General features: G+C 40.3%; 1 non-coding gene across 1 annotated transcript; it reads left to right on the forward strand.

The window, feature by feature from the left end:
* The first annotated feature begins 8,071 nt into the window (after positions 1-8,071).
* LOC122905760 lies at positions 8,072-8,175 on the forward strand. Its single transcript, XR_006384441.1, has one exon. It is a non-coding gene; the product is annotated as a U6 spliceosomal RNA (small nuclear RNA).
* Positions 8,176-13,772: the final 5,597 nt, after the last annotated feature.

Here is a 13,772-nt window from a genome sequence, read left to right on the forward strand (position 1 = left end):
ACCTCCATGTTGAGGTGTTAGAAGATGTATAATCCTGTATCAACCCAGGAACTTCCCCTGAACCTCATCAGAGACCTTAGTCCATATGGAAAACACAATGTCTTAGAGCAGTTTCCACAATAATTGGCTCGTGTGCTGCTACATTTCAGGGAGTTCTCTCTGGTGCATTGGGCTTTATCACTAGGACCCTTCTTCCTGGAAAGGAAACTGTGAGGGTTGCTAAAGAAGGGGAATTATTTAGGATCAATTACAAATTCCCAAATAAACATGGACCCCTCTGGGGGCAGTGTGATGATTCTTCAGTCATCCAAAGCAGGAGCAGGGATGTGGGGGAAAACAGCACGTGATCGTTTCTGGGCTTCAGTTATTCCCAATTAACTCCCAAATGTTGCATGGAAATCACTGAACACAATCCCTGTAATATAAATGACTTTTTGAGTTTTAAATGAACTTTTTTCCTGAACCTCTTCTCAAGAAAAGATGTTGATATGTCATGGATTGGTGAATTTTTATCTAATGTATGTTAAAAGGAACCTATGCTATTTATAATACAGCTCTTTAAATAAGAATGGTTGTTTGTGTGCTGCCTGATACCAGGTTGAAGATTGGTCATTTTAGTATGTGTTTCCAAAGAAAGCACACGATGAAGATGGTTGGAGATGCACATTGCCTAGTGCATTATTAGTACATATTAGGCAGAGGTCTGGCTGGACAAAATGAGAATGGAAAACCTCAAGGATCACTGATGGTGGTGGCTGTGCCGGCTGCTGGGGATAGAAGGCCTATGGAGCTGAGCAGATCTGGAGATTAAAGAAAAAAGAAAAGCACAGCAAGTGGAAAAGACTAGGAGAAAGATCAGTGCTGGAGGCCAGGAGAATATGAGTCTGTATGAGGTATCTCTGTACATAAGCATCATGTTGTCATTTAAACGGGTGAACAAACCTGAAGATAACCCTTGCACCATTGTGTGGGAGCTCAGACCTACAAGATATATTTTGCTTCTGAGGTACAGTGAATCATTCTGTGAAGTTGGAGCCTGGAGAATTGGGTTGAAATTTCCCAGATTCAAGAGACATACATGCACTTTATGTGTGCAAAACTTCTATCCTCAATAACATCGATGAATTCTTATTTACAGTCAACAATAGACATGCCACAGTGTGTGTGTTTGGGGGGGGGAATCTCCTTCTTCAGTCACATCCATGAAAAGAGCCACATGCTGTATGTGGGAATGCCCACATTCCTTTGGCCCAGCAGGACATGTTGGTGCCTATACTTTTTTTCCTGACTTCAAACACATGGTGTCCCAGAGGCATGTGTTTGTATTTAATGAATCTGTATTTGTCACCTTTTTTTCCCATGGACATGGCTTAGTGGCCTTGAAGGACTATTTAAACTTGTGCCTGAATGGGGGCCTGGCTGTGCTCCAGCAAATATATTCACATTTATATTGGCAAAAGCAAGGGTGTCTGGCCTCTGAAAGCAATTTTAAGATCTTTTCCTTAATGGATCTTTTCTTTTTTCTTTCTTTCTTTTTTTTTTTTTTGACATAGTAATACATTTTTTTTTCATTTTTTTCATTGATTTTTTTTTTAAAATTTCTTTTCAGTGTAACAGTATTCATTGTTTTTATACCACACCCAGTGCTCCATGCAATACGTGTCCTCTCCAATACCCACCACCTGGTGCCCCCAACCTCCCACCCCCTTCCCCTTCAAAACCCTCAGGTTGTTTTTCAGTGTCCATAGTCTCTCATGGTTCTCCTCCCCTTCCAATTTCCCTCAACTCCCTTCTCTCTATCTCCCAATGTCCTCCATGCTATTTGTTATGCTCCACAAATAAGTGAAACCATATGATAATTGACTCTCTCTGCTTGACTTATTTAACTCAGCATAATCTTTTCTGTCCCATCTATGTTGCTACAAAAGTTGGGTATTCATCCTTTCTGATGGAGGTATAATACTCCATAGTGTATATGGATCACATCTTCCTTATCCATTCATCCGTTGAAGGGCATCTTGGTTCTTTCCACAGTTTGGCGACCGTGGCCATTGCTGCTATAAACATTGGGGTACAGATGGCCCTTCTTTCACTACATCTGTATCTTTGGGGTAAATACCCAGTAGTGCAATTGCAGGGTCATAGGGAAGCTCTATTTTTAATTTCTTGAGGAATCTCCACACTGTTCTCCAAAGTGGCTGCACCAACTTACATTCCCACCAACAGTGGGAAAGGGTTCCCCTTTCTCCATATCCTTTCCAACACACGTTGTTTCCTGTCTTGCTAATTTTGGCCATTCTAACTGATGTAAGGTGATATCTCAAGGTGGTTTTAATTTGAATCTCCCTAATGGCTAGTGATGATGAACATTTTTTCATGTGTCTGGTAGCCATTTGTATGTCTTCATTGGAGAAGTGTCTGTTCATATCTTCTGCCCATTTTTTGATATGATTATCAGTTTTGTATGTGTTGATTTTGAGGAGTTCTTTATAGATCCTGGATATCAACCTTTTGTCTGTACTGTCATTTGCAAATATCTTCTCCTATTCCGTGGGTTACCTCTTTGTTTTGTTGACTATTTCCTTTGATGTGCAGAAGCTTTTGATCTTGATGAAGTCCCAAAGGTTCATTTTCGCTTTTGTTTCCTTTACCTTTGGAGACATATCTTGAAAGAAGTTGCTGTGGCTGATATCAAAGAGGTTACTGCCTATGTTGTCCTCTAGGATTCTGATGGATTCCTGTCACACATTGAGGTCTTTTATCCATTTTGAGTTTATCTTTGTTTACAGTGTAAGAGAATGGTCGAGTTTCATTCTTCTACATATAGCTGTCCAATTTTCCCAGCACGATTTATTGAAGAGACTGTCTTTTTCCCACTGTATATTTTTTCCTGCTTTGCTGAAGATTATTTGACCATAGAGTTGAGGGTCCATATCTGGACTCTCTAATCTGTTCCACTGGTCGGATGTTTCTGTTTTTATGCCAGTACCATGCTGTCTTGGTGATCACAGCTTTGTAATAAAGCTTGAAATCAGGTAACATGATGCCGCCAATTTTATTTTTGTTTTTCAACATTTCCTTAGTGATTTGGGGTCTCTTCTGATTCCATAAAAATTTTAGGATTATTTGCTCCAGCTCTTTGAAAAATACCAGTGGAATTTTGATCGGAATGGCATTAAAAGTACAATTTGCTCTCAGCAGTATAGACATTTTAAGAATGTTTATTCTTCTTATCCGAGAGCATGGAATGGACCTCATGGATATATACAGAACATTCCACCCTAAAACAATAGAATACTCATTCTTCTCAAGCGCACATGGAACCTTCTCCAGAATAGATCACATACTGGGTCACAAATCAGGACTCTACTGATACCAAAAGACTGAGATTATTCCCTGCATATTCTCAGATCACAATGCTTTGAAACTGGAGCTCAATCACAAGGAAAAGTTTGGAAGGAACTCAAGCACCTGGAAGCTAAAGACCACCTTGCTTAGGAATGCTTGGATCAACCAGGAGATCAAATAAGAACTTAAACAATTCATGGAAACCAATGAGAATGAAGACACTTCGGTTCAAAACCTATGGGATACAACAAAGGCTGTCCTAAGGGGGAAATACATAGCCATCCAAACCTCCCTCAAAAAAATTGAAAAATCCAGAATACACCAGCTGTCTCTACACCTTAAAAAACTGGAGAAACAACAACAAATCAAACCAACTCTACACATAAGAAGGGAAGTAATCAAAGCAGAGATCAATGAGGTAGAAACTAGAGATACAGTAGAATGTATCAATGAAACTAGAAAGCGGTTTTTTAAATGAATCAATAAGATCGATAAACCATTGGCCACACTAACCCAAAAGAAAAGAAAGCTCAAATTTAATAAAATTATAAATGAAAAGGAGTGATCACAACTCACACCAAGGAAGTAGAAACAATCATCAGAAGTTATTATCAACAGTTATATGCCACTAAGCTAAGCAACCTAGATGAAATGGATGCATTCCTGGAAAACTATAAACTCCCAAAATTGAACAAGGAAGAAATTGACAACCTGAATAGACTGATAATCTAGTAATGAGATTGAAGCAGTGATCAAAAACCTCCCAAAAAACAAGAGCCCAGGACCTGATGAATTCCCTGGGGAGTTCTACTAAAGTTTCAAAGAAGAAATAATACCTATTCTCCTGAAGCTGTTTAAAAAAATTGAAGCAGAAGGAAAACGTCCAGACTCTTTTTATGAAGCCAGCATTACCCTGATCCCCAAACCAGGCAAAGACCCCACTAAAAAAGGAGAATTTCAGACGAATATCCCTGATGAATATGGATGCTAAGATTCTCAACAAGATCCTAGCAAACAGGATCCAGCAGCACATTAAAAAGATTATCCACCATGACCAGGTGGGATTCATCCCTGGGTTACAAGGATGGTTCAACATTCACAAATCAATCAATGTGATAAAACAAATCAATAAGAGAAGAGAGAAGAGCCACATGGTCCTCTCAATTGATGCAGAAAAAGCATTTGACAAAATCCAGCATCCATTCCTGATTAAAACGCTTCAAAGTATAGGGATAGAGGGAACATTCTTGAACTTGATAAATTCTATCTATGAAAGACCCACAGCAAATATCATCCTCAATGGGAAAAAGCTTGCAACCTTCCCACTGAGCTCAGGAATACGACAAGGATGTCCACTCTCACCACTCTTTTTTATTTATTTATTTATTTATTTATTTTCCAATTTATTTATTTTCAGAAAAACATTATTCATTATTTTTTCACCACACCCAGTGCTCCATGCAAGCCATGCCCTCTATAATACCCACCACCTGGTCCCCAACCTCCCACCCCCCCCCCCCACTTCAAACCCCTCAGGTTGTTTTTCAGAGTCCATAGTCTCTCATGGTTCACCTCCCCTCCAATTTACCCAAATTCCCTACTCCTCTCTAACGCTCCTTGTCCTCCATGCTATTTGTTATGCTCCACAAATAAGTGAAACCATATGATAATTGCCTCTCTCTGCTTGACTTATTTCACTCAGCATAATCTCTTCCAGTCCCGTCCATGTTGCTACAAAAGTTGGGTATTCATTCTTTCTGATGGAGGCATAATATTCCATAGTGTATATGGACCACATCTTCCTTATCCATTCATCCGTTGAAGGGCATCTTGGTTCTTTCCATAGTTTGGCGACCGTGGCCATTGCTGCTATAAACATTGGGGTACAGATGGCCCTTCTTTTCACGACATCTGTGTCTTTGGGATAAATACCCAGGAGTGCAATTGCAGGGTCATAGGGAAGCTCTATTTTTAATTTCTTGAGGAATCTCCAAACTGTTCTCCAAAGAGGCTGCACCAACCTGCATTCCCACCAACACTCTCACCACTCTTGTTCAACATAGTATTAGAAGTCCTAGCAACAGCAATCAGACAACAGAGAGAAATAAAAGGTATCCAAACTGGCAATGAAGAAGTCAAACTCTCTCTCTTCACAGATGACATGATTCTTTATATGGAAAACCCAAAAGACTCCACCCCCAAACTACTAGAACTCATGCAGCAATTCAGTAACGTGGCAGGATACAAAGTCAATAATCAGTGGCTTTCTTATACACTAACTTGAAAATACAGAAAAGGAAATTAGAGAATCCATTGCATTTACTATAGCACCAAGAATTATAAGATACCTGCGAATAAATCTAACCAAAGAGGTAAAGGATCTGTACTCAAGGAACTACAGAACACTCATGAAAGAAATTGAAGAAGAAATAATGGATCTTGTCTTTAATGGAGTCTGTTTTTCTTTTTCCTTACCTCTTCCAGCCACTTTCTTGGCTAATACAATGTGAGTGCCTGAGGCCATTACTGGCTCTTTACCACTCCAACAGGAAGGGAAATTTTTAAAGAAGGATTCCGCTCCGCAGAAAGAGATAGACTAAGTTACTGAAAAACTGAAATAAGCAATCAGGGCAACAAGACTATAAAAAGGAACAAGTTACAGGGCGCCTTGGTGGCTCAGTGGGTTAAGCCGCTGCCTTCGGTTCAGGTCATGATCTCAGGGTCCTGGGATCGAGTCCCGAGTCGGGCTCTCTGCTTGGCAGGGAGCCTGCTTCCCTCTCTCTCTCTCTGCCAGCCTCTCTGCTTACCTGTGATCTCTCTGTGTCAAATAAATAAATAAAATATGTAAAAAAAAAAAAAAAGGAACAAGTTACAAAGCATGTGCTTGTGCCATAAACTTGATGTTAACCTGGCAGTCTATGCGAAGCTGAATTTCTAATCATTGCCATTAGGCAGAAAATCAGTGGTGGCAGAGAATGGAATTTCTTGGTAAAGTGAACCAGACAGGTTTCCTTGAGAACACTGCTCAAAAATGCAATTGGCTTGAGGAGATTTCTATTCTAGCTCCAAGGGATTCTCTCCAGAGAATTGCAGGCTTTTTTTGTAAAGAGCCCAACAGTAAATGGTTTAGGGACTACAGGCAATGCATTCTCTGCCACGACTGCCCTGAATTTGCTGCATGAAAGCAGGGCGTGCATGGGTGGGGACAGCTAAGTTCCAGGAAACCTATTTGCTAAAACATGCTGCAGTCCAATTTGTCCCTGGGTTGTTGACCTGTTTGTTGACCCTGCTCTAGAATATAAGGAAGGAATCATTTTTTTTTAAAGATTTTGTTTATTTATTTGACACAGAGAGAGTGATCACAAGTAGGCAGAGAGGCAGCAGAAAGAGGGAAGCAGGCTCCCCGCTGAGCAGAAAGCCCAGTGCGGGGCTCAGTCCCAGGACCTGAGATCATGACCTGAGCCAAAGACAGAGGCTTAACCCACGGAGCCACCCAGGTGCCCCAAGAAAGGAACCATTTAAATGTCCTATATCTTGACTTAAAATTGAATGGTGGTTCAGTTTCAATGATCAGGTGGCTTGAAATAAAACTAGTAATCTTAAGAGAACTAGCTCATGTGGCCTTTACTTCAAGAAAAGCTTTAAGGAGAAAGTAAGAAGTGGGAGACTGGGGATTTAGGGCTGGGCTATCAGAGTGACACAGAACAAGGCAGAACAGAGAAGAGAATCATGGAGGCAGAAACTTGTACCGAAGTATGAGACACAATAAAATTCTGGGAAAGAACGTTTCGATCTGGCCACCAGAGTTCTGGCTTTCATTCTGTTGCTAGCTTCTATTTTGGGGGTCTTTGCACATTAATATCCTCATGTATAAAATGAACACCCACAGAAAACCATGAGGAAATAAGAGAAGTTAACACAACCTTTGATTCACCTAGAAGAGTTTTGATGAAGTGTTAAACAAACTAAATTATGTCGCTGTCAGAATTCACTTAGTGCTGCTCTCTTTCCCTTTGCAGCCAGATCCCAACAGAGTCAGTGGAGCAGCACACCTTATAAAAGAAAAAGTAAGTTGTATCACAGAAGCAGACAGGTGTGTATACCAGCCATGTTATGGGTCTTCCTTCAGTTTCTTCATTGCATGGTACAGGCCCTTGTGGCCTTTCCCATTCATTCCCACCTCCTTGCCAAACATACTGTACATTCCAGTCTTGAGCCCTTCAGAAGACTCATATTCCCACTTGTGTCCTGATCTCTTTCCCCCATCAGTTGGTTTACAATGATTTAAGATTGTCTTTCTCTTTTGTTAGTATACTGCCCATGCCAAAGGGTTAGTCCAGCCCTCACTAATGCCCACCACATTCCGAGCCATCTCCCTGCTGCTGTGTGGGGTCATTTGCCTCCATCCTCCTTCCCCCACCAGTGCCCCCACCTCCCTGACTTTGTGCTAGGCTGGTCTAGGCTTGCAGTAGCTCTGCTGTTTTCTCAACCTATTTCAATCTATTTCACATTATTTTCTCTTTTCATTATCTCTTAAGTTATTGGAATAAAGAAAACACACACACACACACACACACACACACACAAGGATCACAAAACTCATGTGACAAGAGAAAGACCAAGAAAATTTTCTCTTAACTCCCATATATTCCTATTATATCAAGAAGGATTTGTGGAGTGGAATAATTTTAAGAACCATTTTCATGAAAGAAAGGAAGAGAGAGTGCTCGCTTCAGCAGCACATATACTAAAATTGGAATGATACAGAGGTTATTAGCATGCCCCTGTACAAGGATGAGAAACCATCACCACAATCAAGATAATCAACATAACATAATAAAAAAAAAAGATAGTCAAAAGGAAGAAGAAGAAGAAGAAGAAGAAGAAGAAGAAGAAGAAGAAGAAAGGGAGAGAGAGAAGTTTCTAGATCTGAGGTCTGGCAGTGGTTTTATCAAAAATAAGATTTTTTATATAAAGCAATATTCCTAGATGATTTGTGCTACGTGAACAGAGAGGAGCACTTTGGTTCCCTCAAGAAGCTAACAGCACAGGGAAGGGTGTGACTTGGGTAGAATATTTGGCTAGCCCTTGCGGGAGTCTGTATATTTTCAGCCAATCGACAGACCTTGCCAAGCCCCAAGAAGGCCTCAAATGCTTGTAGTCTCTTCAACGCTAATTTTCCTACTACAACAAGAGAGTTCAAAACTGACATGTCTTGGGGCTCCTAAGGTCTGAAGCCAAGAATCCAGAGAAGACAAAGCTGAGTGGGGTTGGATGAAAGATAATAACGGGAGCACTTCTGTTAAACACACTCTGCCTCCAGATCTCGATTCTCTAGGTTCTGGTTTATGTACACTGCCCTGATGCAGTTACTAACTGTGCCACTTTCCATTCTTAAAAATGTCCCAATTTTTAAAAAAAGGTCCCAGTTTGGTCAATAAATTAGGCAGCTACCTGGTTATATAGCAAGGTCTCATGTGACAAACAGCAAGAATTTGAGTCTGTGCTTGACTGCGAGCGTCCCGTCCAGACTCTCAGTCATTCTTTTCCATTCCCCACCTTGTTCCAGGTAAGGTAGAAACCTACATACTTGCTGCAGGGCTTCTGACCTACCCAGAAGACCCAGAACCTGGAAATTTAGTCTCTAACACTGTCTTCCTTCAATACTGAAGAGGAAAAAAAAAAAAAAAAAAAAGCACAGCTAACCAGCAACCTCTAGGAACATGGAAAAGATGATGGTCTTCATGGTGGTTCTCCAAATGCACTTGTTTTGATGGGAAGAATGAGGGGATCATCCCCTCTACACCCCAAACCAACCAATCTTATTTCTAGTCCAAGGTCTCTGGGCAATAGGTGGAGTGTGATAGGAGATACACAGGTATTAATCTGGAAGGGCCTCCATTTCTCAAGCTGGAAAAGGGTGTTCCTAGGGTTAATCATAAACATGAGCAAAAAGGGGAGCATGGAATTTCCAAAGGAGATTCCATATGGCTAAGAATCACTCATGGTCTTCTTGATTTAAAAAGGGTTTCCCCCAGTAATGACACAAAAAGTACTATACAATGGAACTCTGCACCAATTGAAGAAAAAAATACATCTAAGAGAAGCAATTTATATGTTTTTCTTCTCTCTATATACATTCCACCTCTTTGATATTTTATAAACTAATTTCTTATGATTCACAATCTATCTTTCTAATACCAGCTTCCTTCCTAGGCTTCTCTGAGTTCCAGCTGCTACCTGAACAAATCTGCTCAAGTGTCCTCAAGCAGCTCAAGCCAGCTTATCTAGAGCTGAGTCCATCATACCTTTTTTTTTTTTTAATCCTTGCTTTATTTTTTTAAATTTAAGATCAATTAATTAACACAGAGTGAATTATAAGTTTCAGAGATACAGTTTAATGATTCATCAGTGGCATATAATAGTGCTCATTATGTCGAGTGCCCTCCTTAATGTCCATCACCCAGCTACCTCATTCCCCTACCCACCTCCCCTTCAGCAACCCTCAGTTTGTTTCTAGAGTTAAGAGTCTCTTATGGTTTGTCTCCCTGATGTTTTTATTTTTTGTTCCCTTCTCCTATGTTCATCTGTTTTGTTTCTTAAATTCCACATTTGAGTGAGATCATATGGTATTTGTCTTTGTCTGACTGACTTATTTCACTTAGAATAATACCTTCCATTTCCATCCATGTCATTGCAAATGGTAAGATTTCATTCCTTTTGATGGAAGTAATATTCCATTGTGTGTATATATGTGTGTGTGTATATACATATATATATATAAAATGTATGCATATATGTATATGTATATGTTTTGTATATACATACATACATATAGATAGATAGATAGATAGATAGATAGATATAGACATGGTATGTATGTATCTATACACCACACCTTCTTTATGCATTCATATGTCAATGGACATCTGGGCTCTTTCCATATTTTGGCTACTGTGTACACTGTTGCTATAAACACTGGGGTGCACATCATAGATTCTTCTTCCTATTTTTCCCAAATCGGTGCAATGGAACTTCATCTACATGGTTAATCAAACTTGAAACATGGAAGTCACTCTTAACTTCTCCATCCACCTTACTCACCACCTATATTCAAATGTCCAGTCTTAAAATCTGTGCCCATCTGAAAAATCCTTGGCTTGTCTTTGAAGATCCTTGACTTACCTTTCAAGTGAACCACTTGTGCCTTTGTCAGGACCACAGTCTATTGAAATAGCACTATAAGTACTTTCTTGTTTCTGGATTTACTTTCCTTCAACCTATCCTCCATACCACTTACCAGAGTGGTCTTGCTAAAATGTAAATGGGCCCTGTCATTTTCCTGCTTAAGACCCTTTCAATAGCTCTATGTTGGTGTCAGGATACACTAGATTCCTAGGCATGGCATTGAAGCCTGTGTGCCTGGACACTCCATGCTGATCATGCCTCTGTGCCTTCCCCATACTGTCACCTGCTAACATCCCAATCATTCTCCTGATCTCTGAGCAGGGAGAATACTGAAACTTGCTTTCACTCTCCAGCTCCAGACAGGCCTTCTTGAGTTTTCTTGTTGGCCTTTATGTATCTTTTATTACACTTACTTCCAATTATATATTAATTGTGTGAGTATCTGTGTAGTGTTGATTGTTCCAGGTAATTTAAAATTCCTGAGGGCACAGCTAATGTCTGATTTACTTACTCTTCTGCCTCAAAGCCAGCATGTATCTGACACATAATAATTGTTCAGTATACAAATCAAAACCACAATGAGATACCACCTCACACCAGCCAGAATGGCTAAAATTAGCAAGTCAGGAAATGACAGATGCTGATGAGGATGTGGAGAAAAGGGAGCCCTCCTACGCTGTTGGTGGGAATGCAGGCTGGTGCAACCACTCTGGAAAACAGCATGGAGGTTCCTCAAAAAGTTGAAAGAAGAGCTATCCTATGACCCAGCAATTGCACTACTGGGTATTTACCCTAAAGATTACAAATGTAGTGATCCGAAGGGGCACATGCACCCAAATGTTTATAGCAGCAATGTCTGCAATAGCCAAACTATGGAAAGAACCTAGATGTTCATCAACAGATGAATGGATAAAGAAGATGTGGTAATTATATACAATGGAATACAATGCAGCCATTAAAAGAAATGAAATCTTGCCATTTGCAACAACCAGGATGGAACTAGAGGGTATTATGCTTAGCGAAATAAGTCAATCAGAGAAAGAAACTATGAGCTCCCTGATATGAGGAAGTTGAGATGCAACGTGGGGGGGTTGGGGGGCAGGAAAAGAATAAATGAAACAAGATGGGATCAGGAGGGAGAAAAACCATAAGAGACTCTTAATCTCACAAAACAAACTGAGGGTTGCCGAGGGGATGTGGTTAGGGAGAGGGTGGTGGGGTTATGGACATTGGGGAAGGTATGTGCTATGGTGAGTGCTGCGAAGTGTGTAAACCTGGTGATTCACAGACCTGTACCCCTGGGGCTAATAATACCTTATATGTTAATAAAAAATAAAAATAAATAAACAATAATTGTTCAGTAAGTAATTGCTGAAGGGGGTTACCTCCTCCATTTCTTTGCTAGTGAACTCTGATTAATTCATTAAAATTTACCTTCGGCATCATCTCTCCTTAGAATTAACCTCTGACATTTATCTGTGCCCATCCCTAACTCCACTGTATGCAGCCTCTGATTTGTTAGGTAGCTCTCTGTTACCTTCCTGAAACCTTTTTAAAGCTCTGTATATATTGCTATTAAGACTTCTGAATTCTTTTGCAAGTTTTTATCTTCTTGTCTGTTCCTTCAACTAGATTATGAGCTCCCAAAACAAATACTTTATATTTAGATTCTTTAAGTCTATAGCTCTGTCTCTGGCATACAGTAAATGCTCAAGTTCCTCTTTGCCCCATCAGACATTTGGGCCCCATCTACAACATCTCACAAATGGTCTTCTGGCCTTTATTGCAGAAAGGAGATCACAGTACCTTCTCAACCATCCAGTTGGAGAGTTTGTCCTTGTGCTGAGCCAGAAAACTGTTTAAAGTTTTCAACCATTTGTTCTTAGTCTTTTCCCTTGGTGATACAGGATCAAGAGAGTCATAATTAAGAGGTAAGTGGTCAGAGGTCAGAGGCAGCAGAAAATTATGGGTTCTAGAATAGTGAACAGGAGAAGCAAGAAAAGCCAAGCTTCCAGGCCAACAGAGTCTCCACTGTCCCTTTATGTAGCAAGAGCAAATCTCAAAAGGCAACCCCAAAAGTTGCTTCATGTTACTTGAAAAATAATATCCGAATAAAGGAGTTGAAGCTAGATGCTAGCCTCTTCTTAGATGATGTAATATAACTAGTTCTTGGGAAAAAAGAAACTGGTACAGGACTAGGTTGCTTAAAGATTTGGCTTAAACTCCCCTCCTTCAAAATGTCTTCTCCATCCATGGAAATCACTCAATAATAAACATTTTTTCTACACATCCTTCCAGTGCTGATGAGTACAGCTTGTACCCTATTATCTTATGATCAGTAATATTTTTAGTTGTATCATCTCAATATTGGCTGTCTTACCATCTAGAATATTCACACACAAAACCCAGAGATATATACCCTATGGTTTTTATTTTTTATTATTTTATTTCCCCTGTCCACACAGAACCCATTGCAATCAGGGCTCTTCTTTAGGGTCATAGTCAATGACTGTTCGGTGACCAGAACATAGCAGGAGGTCAGTGCTTGAGGCAAGCAGGCTGGTCTAGGCCACTGAAGCCCCAGCAGGCTGAGAATATTATCCATATGGGCAGGGCATGAGCCATGTCGCCCAACAGAAACTGAACTGAGCTGAGGAGGATTCTGACATGGAGAGGACTCCTGGGCACAGGGTGTCAGATCCCAAGCAGGGCGAGGCGGGTGTGTGCAACGGAGAGAAAGTTGCCATTGCAGTGGACAGGTGGGCACATGTGAAGAGATGGATCAAATATCTACATCTATTAAGGACAACAGGACCCAGGTTTCTTAGTATTGGGTAAGGGAATTGCAAATATGGAAAGGGAGAATGCTAGAACCCTAGAATGAACCTTATCATATTGGAATTGGAACTGAAATTAGTGGTATAAACTTGTGGTTTTCCCAGTATGTGTAGATAGATATAGAATTAAAGATGCATGCTAAGATATATGCATTTATGTGGTAACATACACACACGTGTATTTCCTAGGCTCCATCCATTAATGACCTACGAGTGGTAGCATCCCCAAAACCCAGATCTAGTGCCCACCTTTCATTTTCTAGAGACCATTAACCACTAAAAGGAACCAGGGCTCTTTGGAGAAATAGCTGATGTCACAATGGGCAGGGAAAGCACAAGACCAGTCTAGAATATATTCTTGTGCTATATTGTAAGGAAATACTCAAATACTCATCCTAA

This window comes from Neovison vison, chromosome 4 (genome assembly GCF_020171115.1).
Source record: "Neovison vison isolate M4711 chromosome 4, ASM_NN_V1, whole genome shotgun sequence".
In the NCBI taxonomy this organism is placed as follows: domain Eukaryota; kingdom Metazoa; phylum Chordata; class Mammalia; order Carnivora; family Mustelidae; genus Neogale; species Neogale vison.